Source organism: Hyperolius riggenbachi, chromosome 6, assembly GCF_040937935.1.
Source record: "Hyperolius riggenbachi isolate aHypRig1 chromosome 6, aHypRig1.pri, whole genome shotgun sequence".
Taxonomy (NCBI): Eukaryota; Metazoa; Chordata; class Amphibia; order Anura; family Hyperoliidae; genus Hyperolius; species Hyperolius riggenbachi.
The window spans coordinates 20,416,970-20,431,410 of NC_090651.1; the positions used below are offsets into that span (position 1 = coordinate 20,416,970).

At 46.5% G+C, this 14,441-nt stretch overlaps 1 protein-coding gene and 1 long non-coding RNA gene across 4 annotated transcripts in view; one reads left to right on the forward strand and one right to left on the reverse strand.

The window, feature by feature from the left end:
- CC2D1B (coiled-coil and C2 domain containing 1B) overlaps positions 1 to 10,725 on the reverse strand; it is an 81,639-nt gene extending 70,914 nt beyond the window's left edge. The window contains exons 1-2 of one of the 2 annotated variants that reach the window (XM_068238964.1): positions 10,593 to 10,725; positions 8,515 to 8,595 (exon numbers count right to left, since the gene is read on the reverse strand). The gene's annotated coding sequence lies outside the window, so the exon portion shown is untranslated. The remainder of the gene's footprint in view (positions 1 to 8,514; positions 8,596 to 10,592) is intronic. The other variant, XM_068238965.1, reaches the window with a different exon arrangement.
- Position 10,726: 1 nt separating this feature from the next.
- On the forward strand, positions 10,727 to 14,229 carry LOC137520696 (uncharacterized). 2 transcript variants are annotated; one of them, XR_011021919.1, is made up of 2 exons: positions 10,727 to 10,779; positions 13,926 to 14,229. It is a non-coding gene; the product is annotated as an uncharacterized lncRNA (long non-coding RNA). The 2 variants fall into 2 exon arrangements; XR_011021920.1 differs by lacking the exon at positions 10,727 to 10,779 and adding an exon at positions 11,039 to 11,108.
- The last annotated feature ends 212 nt before the right edge of the window (positions 14,230 to 14,441 follow it).

The following is a 14,441-nucleotide window of genomic DNA, read 5'->3' on the forward strand; positions in this document are numbered from 1 at the left end:
AAGTTGTGCGATTTGTGCCGCTTTATAATATGCTGCCACATTAGGAACACCCAAGCCACCATCTGTAGTGAGACGATATAGCGTAGTTCTAGAGATACGGGGCCCTGAGTTCTTCCAGATGAAGGAGTATAAGAGAGATTGTACTTTTTTAAGGTAGGGGGAGGAAACAGGAACCGGCAATACTCTAAAAGCATATAGGAACTTGGGCAAGATTGTGATCTTAATCGCCGCTATCCGACCCAGCCACAAAATCACATATCGCTTCCAGCACTCTAATAATTTGGAAACTTCCGCGTAAAGAGCTAGATAGTTGGCATTAAACATTGAATCATATGAATTTGTTAGATAAACACCCAGATATTTAAATTTTTGTGTTTCCCATCTGAACTCGTAAGTTCTTTGCAAATCAAGGACAGTTGCTGTGGGGAGATTAATATTTAGTGCTTTGGATTTAAGATTGTTTATTTTTAAACCAGACATATCTTCAAAGGTCATAAGTGTATCTGCAAGATTGGATAAGGAGATTCGAGGGTTTGATAGGGTGAGGATTACGTCGTCCGCATACATACACAATTTATGTTGCTGCCCGCTATATCTATCCCTTGCATGTCTTTGTGATTATTAATTAAAGGGATACTGTAGGGGGGGTCGGGGGAAAATGAGCTGAACTTACCCGGGGCTTCTAATGGTCCCCCGCAGACATCCTGTGCCCGCGCAGCCACTCACCAATGCTGCGGCCCCGCCTCCGGTTCACTTCTGGAATTTCTGACTTTAAAGTCAGAAAACCACTGTGCCTGCGTTGCCGTGTCCTCGATCCCGCTGATATCATCAAGAGCGCACGGCGCAGGCCCAGCATGGTCTGTGTCTGCGCAGTACACTCCTGGTGACATCAGCGGGAGCGAGGACACGGCAACCCAGGCGCAGTGGTTTTCTGACTTTAAAGTCAGAAATTCCAGAAGTGAACTGGAGGCGGGGCCGGAGCATTGGGGAGTGGCTGCGCCAACACAGGATGTCTGCGGGGGACCATTAGAAGCCCCGGGTAAGTTCAGCTCATTTTCCCCAGACCCCCCTACAGTATCCCTTTAAGAGAGCCAGAGGCTCCATAATAAGGGCGAACAGTAAGGGAGATAGCGGGCATCCCTGCCGGGTGCCTCTACCGATAGGAAAAGTTGTGGATTTGTGCCCACTGTACTTGATAAACGCACCAGGGGAACAGTATAGAGCTCTGAGCCAAGTGGTAAAGTTATGCCCGAACCCCTAAACTGATAGAAGGGTGAACAGATACTCCCACGACACTGTGTCGAATGCCTTTTGAACTCTCTTCATGCCCTCCAGCGCCTCCTTCTCCCTTTCCCCATTAGATTTGCCCGATGGCTGTAGTTATGGTAGGACTGTCAAGTCTGGCTACTGGAACACTACTTAAAGAGGAACTCCAGTGAAAATAATGTAATTAAAAAAGTGCTTCATTTGTACAATAATTATGTATAAATGATTTAGTCAGTGTTTGCTCATTGTAAAATCTTTCCTCTCCCCGATTTACATTCTGACATGTATTACATGGTGACATTGTTACTGTGGGCAGGTTATGTAGCTGTTTCTAGCTGTTCTAGACAGCTGCAAACAGCCATTTCCTGTCTGTGAACATTGTTACATTGTGGCAGTTTGCCCAGAGTACCGCGGTATTCAGAGCTTCTTGTGGGAGGGGTTTCACCACAATATCAGTCATACAGCGCCCCCTGATGGTCCGTTTGTGAAATGCACTAGATTTGTCATGTAAAAAGGGGGTATCAGCTACTGATTGGGATAAAGTTAAATTCTTGGTCGGAGTTTCTCTTTAAAGCGGAACTGTAGGTATAAAATAAACATTTTCACTTACCTGGGGCTTCCCCAAGCTCCCAGAAGACGTCCTGTCCCGCGCCGCTCCTCAACGAGCCTCCGTTCTCCCGCGGCCAGCTACTTTCGGTTTCGCCGCCGGGCCACTGTGCCTGCGCGGCTCTGGCCATGCGTATCCTTTCTTCGCGTTCCCCGCTATTGCAGAGGGGAACGCGAAGAAAGGATACGCTTGGCAGGGCTGTGCTGGCCTTGACTTACAAGTCGAGGTACGGGACCGAGCGGCGGCGGGAGAACGGAGACTAGTGGAGATTTGGTGCGGGACAGGACAGCTGCTGGGGGCTTGGGGGAAGGCCCAGGTAAGTGAAACACTGTTTATTTTATATCTACAGTCCCGGTTTAAAGAGAAACCATGACCAATTGAACTTCATCCCAATCAGTAGCAGATACCCCCTTTTACATGAGAAATCTATTCCTTTTCACAACCGGATCATCAGGGGGATCTGCATGGCTGATATTGTGGTGAAACCCCTCCCTGTGAGGACCATGGTCCTGGCAGTTTCCTGTCTGTGAAACTCGTTGCATTGTGGGAAATAGCGGTTTACAGCCGTTTCCAACTGTAACAAAATAACAAGCAGCAGCTGCATCACCTGCCAGCAGTAAAAATGTCACCATGTGATAAATGTTTTTTTTTTACTGGCGTTCCTCTTTAAATGTATCTTGTTATTGCTGCTGTTATACCTTTGTTGTTGTTGTATTATCTACTTGTTCCCTCTATTTGTCTCTGAGCCTTGTATGTGCCAAATGCAAGTCCGGGCGCGACCCAGTCGTGTTTGGTGAATAAATTTGATTGTGATCAGGTGTTTATGTGGCTACACTTAAAGACAAAAGAAATACCGAGAGCCCAATATAGTGTAGTATGCAAAACAAAGGGTTGGAAATGAAAAGTATATAATGTATATACTCACAAACGTGGGTTACCTCCTAGGTAACCACTGTATAGGCAGGTGAGGAGATTAGACCTGTCCTCACTCAGGATTAAAAGTCGCTCTCTGTAGATAAGGAAATAAGGGGCAACACCCCTCCACCAGAGGTGGATATTGATAATGTAAGAGTGAACAGAGGCGCCAGCAGGATAAAAGGTTCTAAAAGGCTTAAAATCCCTCAGGAGGTGGTGGTGGACTCGCCTTCCCGAAGCAGACAAGATACCGTCAGTTTACTGACAACAGGTTTATTAATATACTCCAAAACAAACAGTGCAACGCGTTTCACTGGTATGTTCCCGCTTCCTCAGGCAATAAACAGATAGGAGTACACAGTATAGTCTCAAGGTCACGAATAGCGCCTTTTAGAACCATTTATCCTGCTGGCGCCTCTGTTCACTCTTACATGTGGCTACACTTGTTATAGGTGTGAATATTATGCTGAGTAAGGGCAAGGGAAGGGAGTGTACATTGGGGGGCTTCATCAAAGTTTTGCTGGGAGGCCTCATGATTTGTAATTATGCCCCTGAGCACGTGAATTTTATGTAGAACTAGTTAAAAAGGCCCGCCCTTTAAAAACCGGGCGCTAGGCCACGGCCTCTACCCCCCACAACGTGCACACAGACGCGCCCCGCTCGCCAGTTCCCCACCGTTGTCTGAAGTCTACGCACACAGGGAGATGTTGCTTGCTTGGCAGTTGGAAAAAGTTGTCATTTCCCACAATGCAATGAGGATCACAGACAGCAAACTGTCAGGTCTGGAAGCACGAACACAGGGACATAGGAGTCCAAGTTGCAAGGATCGTCAGCACACCAATCTCAAACGCACATACTATTTAATATGCCAGTTTCCGCAAGATACACCAACAATTGTTTCGGGGGCCACGCAGGGTCCCCCTTTATCAAGGCATGACTTTACAGGAACAGAGGAGGACACAGGGGTTTTATTATATAGGACTAGTGACCTTAGCCAGTTTAAAAACAGGCTTTAGGTCTGACTGTCACCGCCTCCTGCACGCACCCGCACGTCGCCGCGCACACACAGGCCTGCCCCTTGTCCAATCGGCTGTCAGTGCAGGACATGCGCAGTACCGCAAAAGCACGGACGCAGGGACACTTGTAAATTATTAGGTAGGATACATGGCAAAGCAATGCTTACCATATGTACAGTGGGGTGCGAAAGTTTGGGCAACCTTGTTAATCGTCATGATTTTCCTGTATAAATCATTGGTTGTTACGACAAAAAATGTCAGTTAAATATATCATATAGGAGACACATATAGTGATATTTGAGAAGTGAGATGAAGTTTATTGGATTTACAGAAAGTGCGCAATAATTGTTTAAACAAAACTAGGCAGGTGCATAAATTTGGGCACCACAAGAAATAAATGATATCAATATTTTGTAGAACCTCCTTTTGCAGAAATTACAACCTCTAAACACTTCCTGTAGGTTCCAATGAGAGTCTGGATTCTGGTTGAAGATATTTTGGACCATTCCTCTTTACAAAACATCTCTAGTTCATTCAGGTTTGATGGCTTCCGAGCATGGACAGCTCTCTTTAACTCACACCACAGATTTTCAATTATATTCAGGTCTGGGGACTGAGATGGTCATGCCAGAATGTTGTACTTGTTCCTCTGCAGGAATGCCTTAGTGGATTTTGAGCAGTGTTTAGGGTCGTTGTCTTGTTGAAAGATCCAGCCCCGGCGCAGCTTCAGCTTTGTCACTGATTCCTGGACATTGGTCTCCAGAATCTGCTGATACTGAGTGGAATCCATGCGACCCTCAACTCTGACAAGATTCCCAGTCCCTGCACTGGCCACACAGCATGATGGAACCACCACCATATTTTACTGTTTTACATATTTTAGGTGTTTTTTCTTGGAATGCTGTGTTCTTTTTCCTCCATGCATAATGCCCCTTGTTATGCCCAAATAACTCAATTTTAGTTTCATCAGTCCACAGCACCTTATTCCAAAATGAAGCTGGCTTGTCCAAATGTGCTTTAGCATACCTCAAGCGGCTCTGTTTGTGATGTGGGCAGAGAAAAGGGTTTCTCTGCATCACTCTCACATACAGCATCTCCTTGTGTAAAGTGCGCTGAGTGGTTGAACAATGCACTGTGACTCCATCTGCAGCAAGATGATGTTGTAGGTCTTTGGTGCTGATCTGTGGGTTTACTGATTGTTCTCACCATTCGTCACTTCTGTTTATCCGAGATTTGTCTTGGTCTGCCACTTCAGGCCTTAACTTGAACTGAGCCTGTGGTCTCCCATTTCCTCAATTTGTTCCTAACTGTGGAAACAGACAGCTGAAATCTCTGAGACAGCTTTCTGTATCCTTCCCCTAAACCATGATGGTGAACAACTTTGTCTTCAAGTCATTTGAGAGTTGTTTTGAGACCCCCATGTTGCTACTCTTCAGAGAAAATTAAAAGAGGAGGGAAACTTGCAATTGACCCCCTTAAATACTCTCTCATAACTGGATTCACCTGTGTATGTAGGTCAGGGGTCACTGAGCTTACCTAGCCAATTTGAGGTCCAATAATTAGTTCTAAAGGGTTTTAGAACCAATAAAATTACAGTACCCAAATTTATGCACCTGCCTAATTTTATTTTAACAATTACTGCACACTTTCTGTAAATCCAATAAACTTAATTTCACTTCTCAAATATCACTGTGTGTGCCTCCTGTATGTATATTTACCTGACATTTTTTGTCGTAACAACCAACGATTTATACATGAAAATCATGACGATTAACAAGGTTGCCCAAACTTTCGTACCCCACTATATGCTCTCTGTAGGATTTCCACAGCCATGTTTCAAAAAAGCTACCTCATTTAATTTGCTACATTGCCTCAGCAGTTCGCTATAGTTTTAAATGCGAAAAGAAAGAAATCTATCACAAGTTTCTGAAACACACAGGAGCATACTGCTAAAGGACATCAGAACTGAAAGGGATATTGACTTCCTTTTAAACAATACCAGTTACCTGGCATCTCTCTGGCTGCAGTAGTGTCTGGACTACATGCCTGAAACAAGCATGCAGGAAATCTAGTCAGACTTCAGTCAGAAACACCTCATCTGCATGCTTTGTTTAGGGTATATGGCTGAAAGTATAAGGCTCCTTTTACACGGGTGCGCAGTGGCTGTAACAATCGCACTGCAGCTGAAAAGTCGCACCACACGTTATAGCCGCTGTGCGAACAAAGAAAATGGAAACAAAGTTAACATGTGACTTCTGGCAAACTTCAGGTATTACTGTGGAAGTCGCAGTGTAAAGCACTGCGGCTTGTACTGTACTTCTGCGGTGCCTGGAGCATTTCCGTCGCATTGTGTTGCACCACAGGCAGTGTGTCATGTGTCATTAACTTTAATGGCCACTACGATGAGCTACGGTGGGGGGACAGTACCGAAACGCAAGTCTAAAAGGGTCCTTAGCAGTGATGGGCTCACAAGTAACTACGAGTGTCTAAGCACTCCAATTTGTGATTTAATTACCTCAGGTGTGTGGCGGGTAAATAAGGGGTTATTTACCCATGAGTCCTTGGTACGTCGTGCGCTCCAAACAGCTTGCACGCATCCTATTGGCCGCGCTGCAAGCCTCGCTACGTGAACTTCCTCCTTCAAGCTGATCGACATTTTCCATCCGGACCGATTGAGCAAATCGATCGAAATCGGCCAGAAATCGATCAGTCACACTTCCTGCATCTATTTCTAGCCGATCAATCGATGGCTGAAATCGACCAGTGTATGGGCCCCTTGCGTTTCCCTTCTGTCCTGTGCAAGAGTTCAGGTCCACTTTAACTGCATTTTCTACCCTGTAAAGTGTTCATTTAGAATAGTTAATATGTCTCTCTGAAGTGGTCTATAGATCGATAGCTGACAGCAGGAGGGTGGAGTGTGTTTAGATACAGCAATTGCAGAAACAAGCAAGCATATGGTGAAACAGATAAAAAACCGTTAAGTAGCAAACCATGTGACCGAAGTGTAGAGTATCTTGCCAGTTCCCTCTGTTCCAATTCTGGTCTTTTGCTGTGCACTTTCACCACTTAAAGAGACTCTGTAACAATTTTTTCAGCCTTAGTTCTTCTATCCTATGAGTTCCTATGCCTGTTCTAATGTGCTGGGGCTTACTGCAGCTCTTCCTAATTACACTGTCTCTGTAATAAATCAATGTATCTTTCCTCTGTCCTGTTTGTCGGGCTAAGGCTTTGATTGTGTGGAATGTGCAGGGCTGCTTGTGATTGGTAGAAGCGATACACACCCTCTGCAGGCCCCCTGCATACTCACACACTATGCTTAGCTGAGCCTATTAGAAGCTGGTTAGTTTGTTTGTAAACATTGCCTAAAACTGTTAATTACAAGCCAGGATTGCAGCAGAGAGTGGCAGAAACAGCACAGAGGGGCACAGGAGAAAATAAGGAATAGAATGGTATGCTTTTTAGTGTAAGAATATTAGAGTACAGATTCTCTTTAAGCCCACAGGGTTGAAATTTTTTTACATCCGAGCAATTTTCACCTCCCATTCATTTGCCAATAACTTTATCACTACTCATCACAATGAATTGATCTATATCTTGTTTTTTCCGCCAACAATTAGGCTTTCTGTGGGTGGTACATTTTGCTAAGAGCCACTTTACTGTAAATGCATTTTAACAGGAAGAATAAGAAAAAAAACGGAAAAAATTCATTATTTCTCAGTTTTCAGCCATTATAGTTTTAAAATAATACATGCCTCCATAATTAAAACTCACGTACTGTATTTGCCCATATGCCCCGGGTATTACACCGTTAAAATTATGTCCCTATCACAATGTATGGCGGGAGTGCGCGCAGCCTAACTGGATGAAAATTTTCGTCCAGTTAGGCTTAAGTGGTTAAACTATGCACATCTGACCACGTCATATCTGACTTAGTAATTAGATTAAATAGACAGCAGAAGGGATGGAGATGTGTGCTGGAATGAGGATCAGGTGTGAATCCTGTCATTCCATTTCAATCTTCAGCAAGCTAATGGTGACCACTAATGATCCAATCTTTTTCATCCAATCTTACCATTTATATGTAATATAAGGGAACTGCCTAAATTATCCATTCAGTATATTCAGTTAATTTACCCTTATGGTACATAGATTTGGTAAAATTGGATGAAAAAGATTGGATCGTTAGTGGCCACCTTAAGAACTGTCAAACCTGATAGATGATATTGATCTTTTCTGCAACCGTGACAACAATATTTAGTTTCAAGTACTGTTGTCACCAGTTTTTAGCTACAAAAGTCAGGAGTGTCCGTTACACCTTTTTGACATTCCTAAGTAGCAATTTCTGTTAGGAACCCTGTGGAACAGCTGTGTCTTATGTGCACAGAAAAAACAAAGTAACTAAGTAGAACTAACATTTGCCATTACGCCTAGCGATATATGGAGCCAAATTCAAAGCACTGGATTTTTCTCAACAAAAAAGGTGGTTTTCTTTTAAGTAGGTACCCTAATGTATCACAAAATATGAAACAGAAATTGAGCAGTACAAGCTAAACTTAAAGAAATCTGAGGTTTACTCTGTACTATATTTACGAAATACAATAAACACTTACTACCGCAGTATAGTATGCAGAGATACGCGTCAGACATTGACTCCCCCACAACAGACAGCACATAACCCCACACTACAGGCCAGCAACAGCAGTCATTTACCTGTGCAGCACACAGTAATGTCCACCAGCTGATAGGAGCAGATATCCACTATGGCTGATGTGGTGGCTGGAGCTCTGTACTCTTGAGAGGATCAACAGAAGTTGTTGTCAGGATGTAGACTCAGGGAAAGTGAAAAGCTGATTTTGGAATTATTACTTGGTGAATGGAGCAAGAAAGGGGACTTTGGGAATGGAGCAGAGGAAGGGGACTGTGGGACTTTTGTGATACAGTTTTTATTTGCATGGATGCAGATAATCTGAAAAAGGGAAGCACTGTTAGCTTTGTTGTGGGGAGGGGAGGCTGTGAGAAGGACACCTGTAATATGTGTGTGTGTGTGTCAGGCTATGGGGAGACACCTGTAGTATGTGTGTGTCAGGCTGTGGGGGCAAACCTGTAATATGTGTGTGTGTGTGTGTGTGTGTGTGTGTGTGTGTGTGTGTGTGTGTGTGTGTGTGTGTGTGTGTGTGTGTGTGTGGGGGGGGGGGGGGGGGGGGGGAGTGGGCAGGGGGGCAGGCTTCGGGGGACACCTGTAGTATGCGTGTGTGTCAGGGTGTGTGGGTGTGTGTGTGTGTGTGTGTGTGTTGTAGTGTGGGGGGGGGGGGAGCATACAAATGAATTCGGCGCAGGATACAGCCAGTATATAGCTGATCCTGCTTCTGCACAAGTCCGGGCCATGTTAATTACTATTCCCCCTCCAGGCCGCCATGGATAGTGGGAGAATCATATAATTCGGCTTCCAGCGACCGCTGGAAGCCAAATTATTGTGTTTTCAAGCAACTTCGGCTCCGTCTTCTGACACCGCTGAAGTTACTCACTGACCGCCGCTATAGACTGATTCCCATTATAGTCTATGGCAGCGTCAGCTGCCCCCAAATCTAGCAGCACTGAAGGTGTGAGGGTGACACCTGTAAAGAGAGTGTGAGTGTGTGTTGTGTAGAGTGTCGAGGTGACTGTAATATAGTTGGGGCAGAGTATAGGGGTGACAGCTGTAAAGTGGGATGGGGGATATGAGGTGATACCTGTAATGTAGGGAGGGAGTGTGGGGTGACACCTGTAATATAGGGGTGAGGAGGGGGGGGGGGACACTAATGTAGGGAGAGAGTGTGAGTGTGTGTTTTGCAGAGTGTGGGGGTGACACCTGTAAAGAGAGTATGAGTGTGTGTTGTGTAGAGTGTCGAGGTGACTGTAATATAGTTGGGGCAGAGTATAGGGGTGACAGCTGTAAAGTGGGATGGGGGATATGAAGTGATACCTGTAATGTAGGGAGGGAGTGTGGGGTGACACCTGTAATATAGGGGTGAGGAGGGGGGGGGGGACACTAATGTAGGGAGAGAGTGTGAGTGTGTGTTTTGCAGAGTGTGGGGGTGACACCTGTAAAGAGAGTATGAGTGTGTGTTGTGTAGAGTGTCGAGGTGACTGTAATATAGTTGGGGCAGAGTATAGGGGTGACAGCTGTAAAGTGGGATGGGGGATATGAAGTGACACCTGTAATGTAGGGAGGGAGTGTGGGGTGACACCTGTAATATAGGGGTGATGAGGGGAGGGCACTAATGTAGGGAGAGAGTGTGAGTGTGTGTTTTGCAGAGTGTGGGGGTGACACCTGTAAAGAGAGTATGAGTGTGTGTTGTGTAGAGTGTCGAGGTGACTGTAATATAGTTGGGGCAGAGTATAGGGGTGACAGCTGTAAAGTGGGATGGGGGATATGAAGTGACACCTGTAATGTAGGGAGGGAGTGTGGGGTGACACCTGTAATATAGGGGTGATGAGGGGAGGGCACTAATGTAGGGAGAGAGTGTGAGTGTGTGTTTTGCAGAGTGTGGGGGTGACACCTGTAAAGAGTGTGAGTGTGTGTTGTGTAGTGTCGAGGTGTCTGTAATATAGTTGGGGCAGAGTATAGGGGTGACAGCTGTAAAGGGGGATGTGAGGTGACACCTGTAATATAGGGGTGATGGGGGAGGGCACTGTAATGTAGGGAGAGAGTGTGTGTGTTTTGCAGAGTGTGGGGTGGGCGGCAGGTTGCAGCTGTAATGTGAGTGGGGGGGGACAGCAATGTGAGGGGCACAGGAAATAATACACACCTGAGGGAGACGGGCAGCACAGCTGATACCGGGTAGAGCTGTCAGGTGACGCACAGAATGCTGGGAGGAGACATCCCGGAAGCGGACAGCGGCTGTCACACGGCACGTGATTAGGGGCACTGCGCATGCGCTGACTGGAGCGGGTCACATGACCTCTGGTGATTCACCTGAGGGGAACGTCAGGCAGGTAGGCGCAAGGCGGAGGAGGAGTTGCTGCGTAATAATGAATCAACCAGGGAACCCGCAACTCCCGGCCACGCCCACCTGCTCAGGACTATCAGATTCAGCCAAAGCACCAAGACCACCTGTCTCTTATTATTGCGCATGCGCAGCACCCCTGGTCAGCCAGCCTGATGCATGGACTCCCCAATACATGTGGGGGGGTGTCTGGCTCCAAGACCTCACCAGTACATCCAGGATCAAACTTGTCAGTTTATTAGTACTTTTTCTGCATAGGAAAACTAATCGGCTACTAACGGTCCAATAGAGCGATCAGAGATTCTGATCGGATTGGTTGTAAGTAATCTCCATTGATGGGCACAATCGGTTACAAACGATTTTAAAATAATCATCCGATTGGATCTTGGCCAAACCAAAATTTGGATTTTTTTGTTGGTTGTGATAGATAGGAAAAAAAGATTGGTTTTGTTGATGGTGTAGTGAACGATTTTTCTTCCGATCAGAATTATCTGATTGCTCAAACGATTTTTCGCTAGAAAGTGGATTGTTAGTGGCCACCTTTAGGGCCCATTCACACTGGGGTGATTAGCTGCCCTTTACCGTTAATCGCTAGCACTTTTATAAGAACTAGTGTAATGTAAAGTACACGATCGCCGACGATTCGCAGCAAACGCAGTGCATGCCGAGCTTTTTCACGTTTTCGATCGCAAGGTTAAAAGTGTGATTATGGCGATTGCGTCAAAATGGCAAAAATGTACAGTAAAAAAATACACGTTTAACTGGGAAAATCGTTACTGCAAAATGCTAGTGTTACTTGTTAGCGTTTTGCGATCCTCAATGTGAATGAGCCCTTAGTGCTCTTTTCCTCTAGCCGCCATCCACTTCAAAAAGCTAATCGCAGCTGTTTTACCGATCGCAAGAGCACCGCGATTTTTCTCTGCACGCAGTCGTCGGCTTGTGCAGGTCTCACCGTGAATTGCGCGCCATTCCTGATGGCTATGTGGCGCAATCGCGGCTATTGAAAATTGCTGCTTGCGCGACTGCGAGTAGCAGTGGAAAAGAGCCCTATACCAAGGGGCTAGATCGCACCTGAAAGCATTTTTCCACATGCAGAAAAACAATTGACAGCAATACAGCAGTCAGATAACTCATGCACAAAAACACTTGCAGAAAACTGACAGACAAGTGTGATCCCTGCTGCTAAATTCATGCTATTATCCACTTTCAGTACAGTGGGCGGCATTGCAGGAAGTGACGAGAGTGGAACGCACGCTGGAACGCGGAAGAGGTGAGTCATCCCCGCCCACTGCCTGATCATACCACGGTGCAGCGCTTAATAGCTGGAGGGGGAGCCCAGATCAGGGGACACAGGTGATAGAGGGGCCCCCTTCCTGCCTGCTACCCTCTCCAGCTCAGTGGCCCCCCCACCCACGGCCTCATGGGTCCTGCCTCCATATTCCTAATCACTTCAGTTGTCCTTTAACCCCCTTGGCGGTATGAAAAATACCGCCAGGGGGAAGCGCAACAGTTTTTTTTAATTTTTTTTTTTTTTTTATCATGTAGCGAGCCGAGGGCTCGCTACATGATAGCCGCTGCTCAGCGGCATCCCCCCAGCCCCGCCGATCGCCTCCGGCGATAGGCGATCAGGAAATCCCGTTCAAAGAACGGGATTTCCTGGAGGGCTTCCCCCGTCGCCATGGCGACGAGGCGGGATGACGTCACCGACGTCGGGACGTCATTGGGAGACCCGATCCACCCCTCGGCGCTGCCTGGCACTGATTGGCCAGGCAGCGCTCGGGGTCTGGGGGGGGGGGGGGGCCGCGCGCCGCACCGGATAGCGGCGATCGGGCGCGCGGCGGCGGCGGCGATCGGGGTGCTGGCGCAGCTAGCAAAGTGCTAGCTGCGTCCAGCAAAAAAAAAATTAAGCAAATCGGCCCAGCGGCACCCTCCGGCGGCTTACCCCGTGTCACACACGGGGTTACCGCTAAGGAGGTTAAACTGTTCTGCCGAGCATACAAATCCATCCACCATACCTTCGTATATGGCCCAGTGCACACCAAAAACCTCTAGCAGATCTGCAGAACGCTAGAGGTTTTTGAAGCAGATTTCAGAGCGATTCTATGCTTGTGGAGTTTTTCTAAACCTGCCTAGCGTTTTTGGAGCATTTCTGTGTAGCAGATTACAAGCTGTTACTAAACAGCATCTGTAACAAAAACGCCTGGAAAAATGCTCTGATCTAGCGTTATTCAGATGTTTTCCATTTTCCTATACATAAACATTGAGGCAGAAACGCCTCAGAAATCTAAAAAATGCTGCAGCCCCCGAGTTTGCGTTTGTGGAAAAAACGAACCGCTCTGGTGTGCACCAGCCCATTCACTTTCATTACCCAGGTGGTTTTCCCCCTGCGTTTTAAAAACCGCTTCAGAACCGCTCTGGTGTGCGCCAGCCCAAAATCTCGGATCTCATCCTGAGAGACTCCCCAAATCACTCCTATAATATACGGATGTCCTCCACTCGGTCACTCACGAGGCTCCAGGACTTCTCCAGAGTAGCCCCTACTCTATGGAACTAATTTCTTCAGGTCCCTCCTCTTTGTGTGCTCTTCTTCCCCGCCATATGGACTCTGACTCATTTGCTATATTTTCCTTACATTATTGAACTCTAGAATATCCCTGTGTTTAAAGGAATCATCAGGCAAAAAAAAAAAAAAAAAAAAATCAGCCTTACTCACCTGGGGCTTTCTCCAGCCCCTTGCAGCCGACTGTCCCACGCTGACCGCTCCGCTCTCCGCTGCTGTCCCAGGCTCCCCGCACGATATTCAGGCCCACTTCAAGGTCATCCTTACTGCGCAGTGCGCCGTGGACCAGGATTGAGAGCGCCGTTTCACGCAGGCGCAGTAAGGACGACCTCGAAGGTCAGCCTGAATAGCGTGCAGAGAGCCCAGGACAGCGGAGTTGTCAGCATGTGACAGTCGGCTGGAAGGGGCTGGAGAAAGCCCCAGGTAAGTAAGGCTGATTTTTTTTTTTTTGCCCGATGATTCCTTTAATGTAATGTCTCTCCTATCTATTGTACAGCGCTGCGTAATATGTTAGTGCTTCATAAAGTTTATTAACAATAGCATGTGTAACACTGCCTATTTGTTTGCATGCCCAGAATTCCAAGTAAACCCAACCTGCCAGCACTATGGGAGCAGCTATACTAAGAAGACTTCCTCCTGAAACCACCAGCCTGCCTGTACCTGACTCACTCATTATACGGAGTGGAATCCTTCCGTTTAATGTTTATTATACTAACGAGCTGCATTGAGAGAAGTGACAGATTACAATCCGTGACCTATAATCAGTGTAATTATCTCGTATGACATCAGAATCGCTGTCCCTAGAATATATTTTACAGTGCTGGGCACAATGCCTATGGAACCAGAAGGTAAATAAACAGGTTTAGCTGTGTACTCACATTCAATTATTGTAGCCTGAATCAATGTTTAGAGATAGTTTCAGGTGATGGTTTTGCTACACACATTATTGTAGCCAGATTCAATGGTTTCAGGTGAATGAGTGCTGTACAGACAGGCTGAGCAGCTTTGTTCTATTTCACAGATAGGACGACAGGCATCCTTCCCCTGAGGTGTGGAGGTCCAAAGGAAGCTCCTGCAGGAACAATAGACAC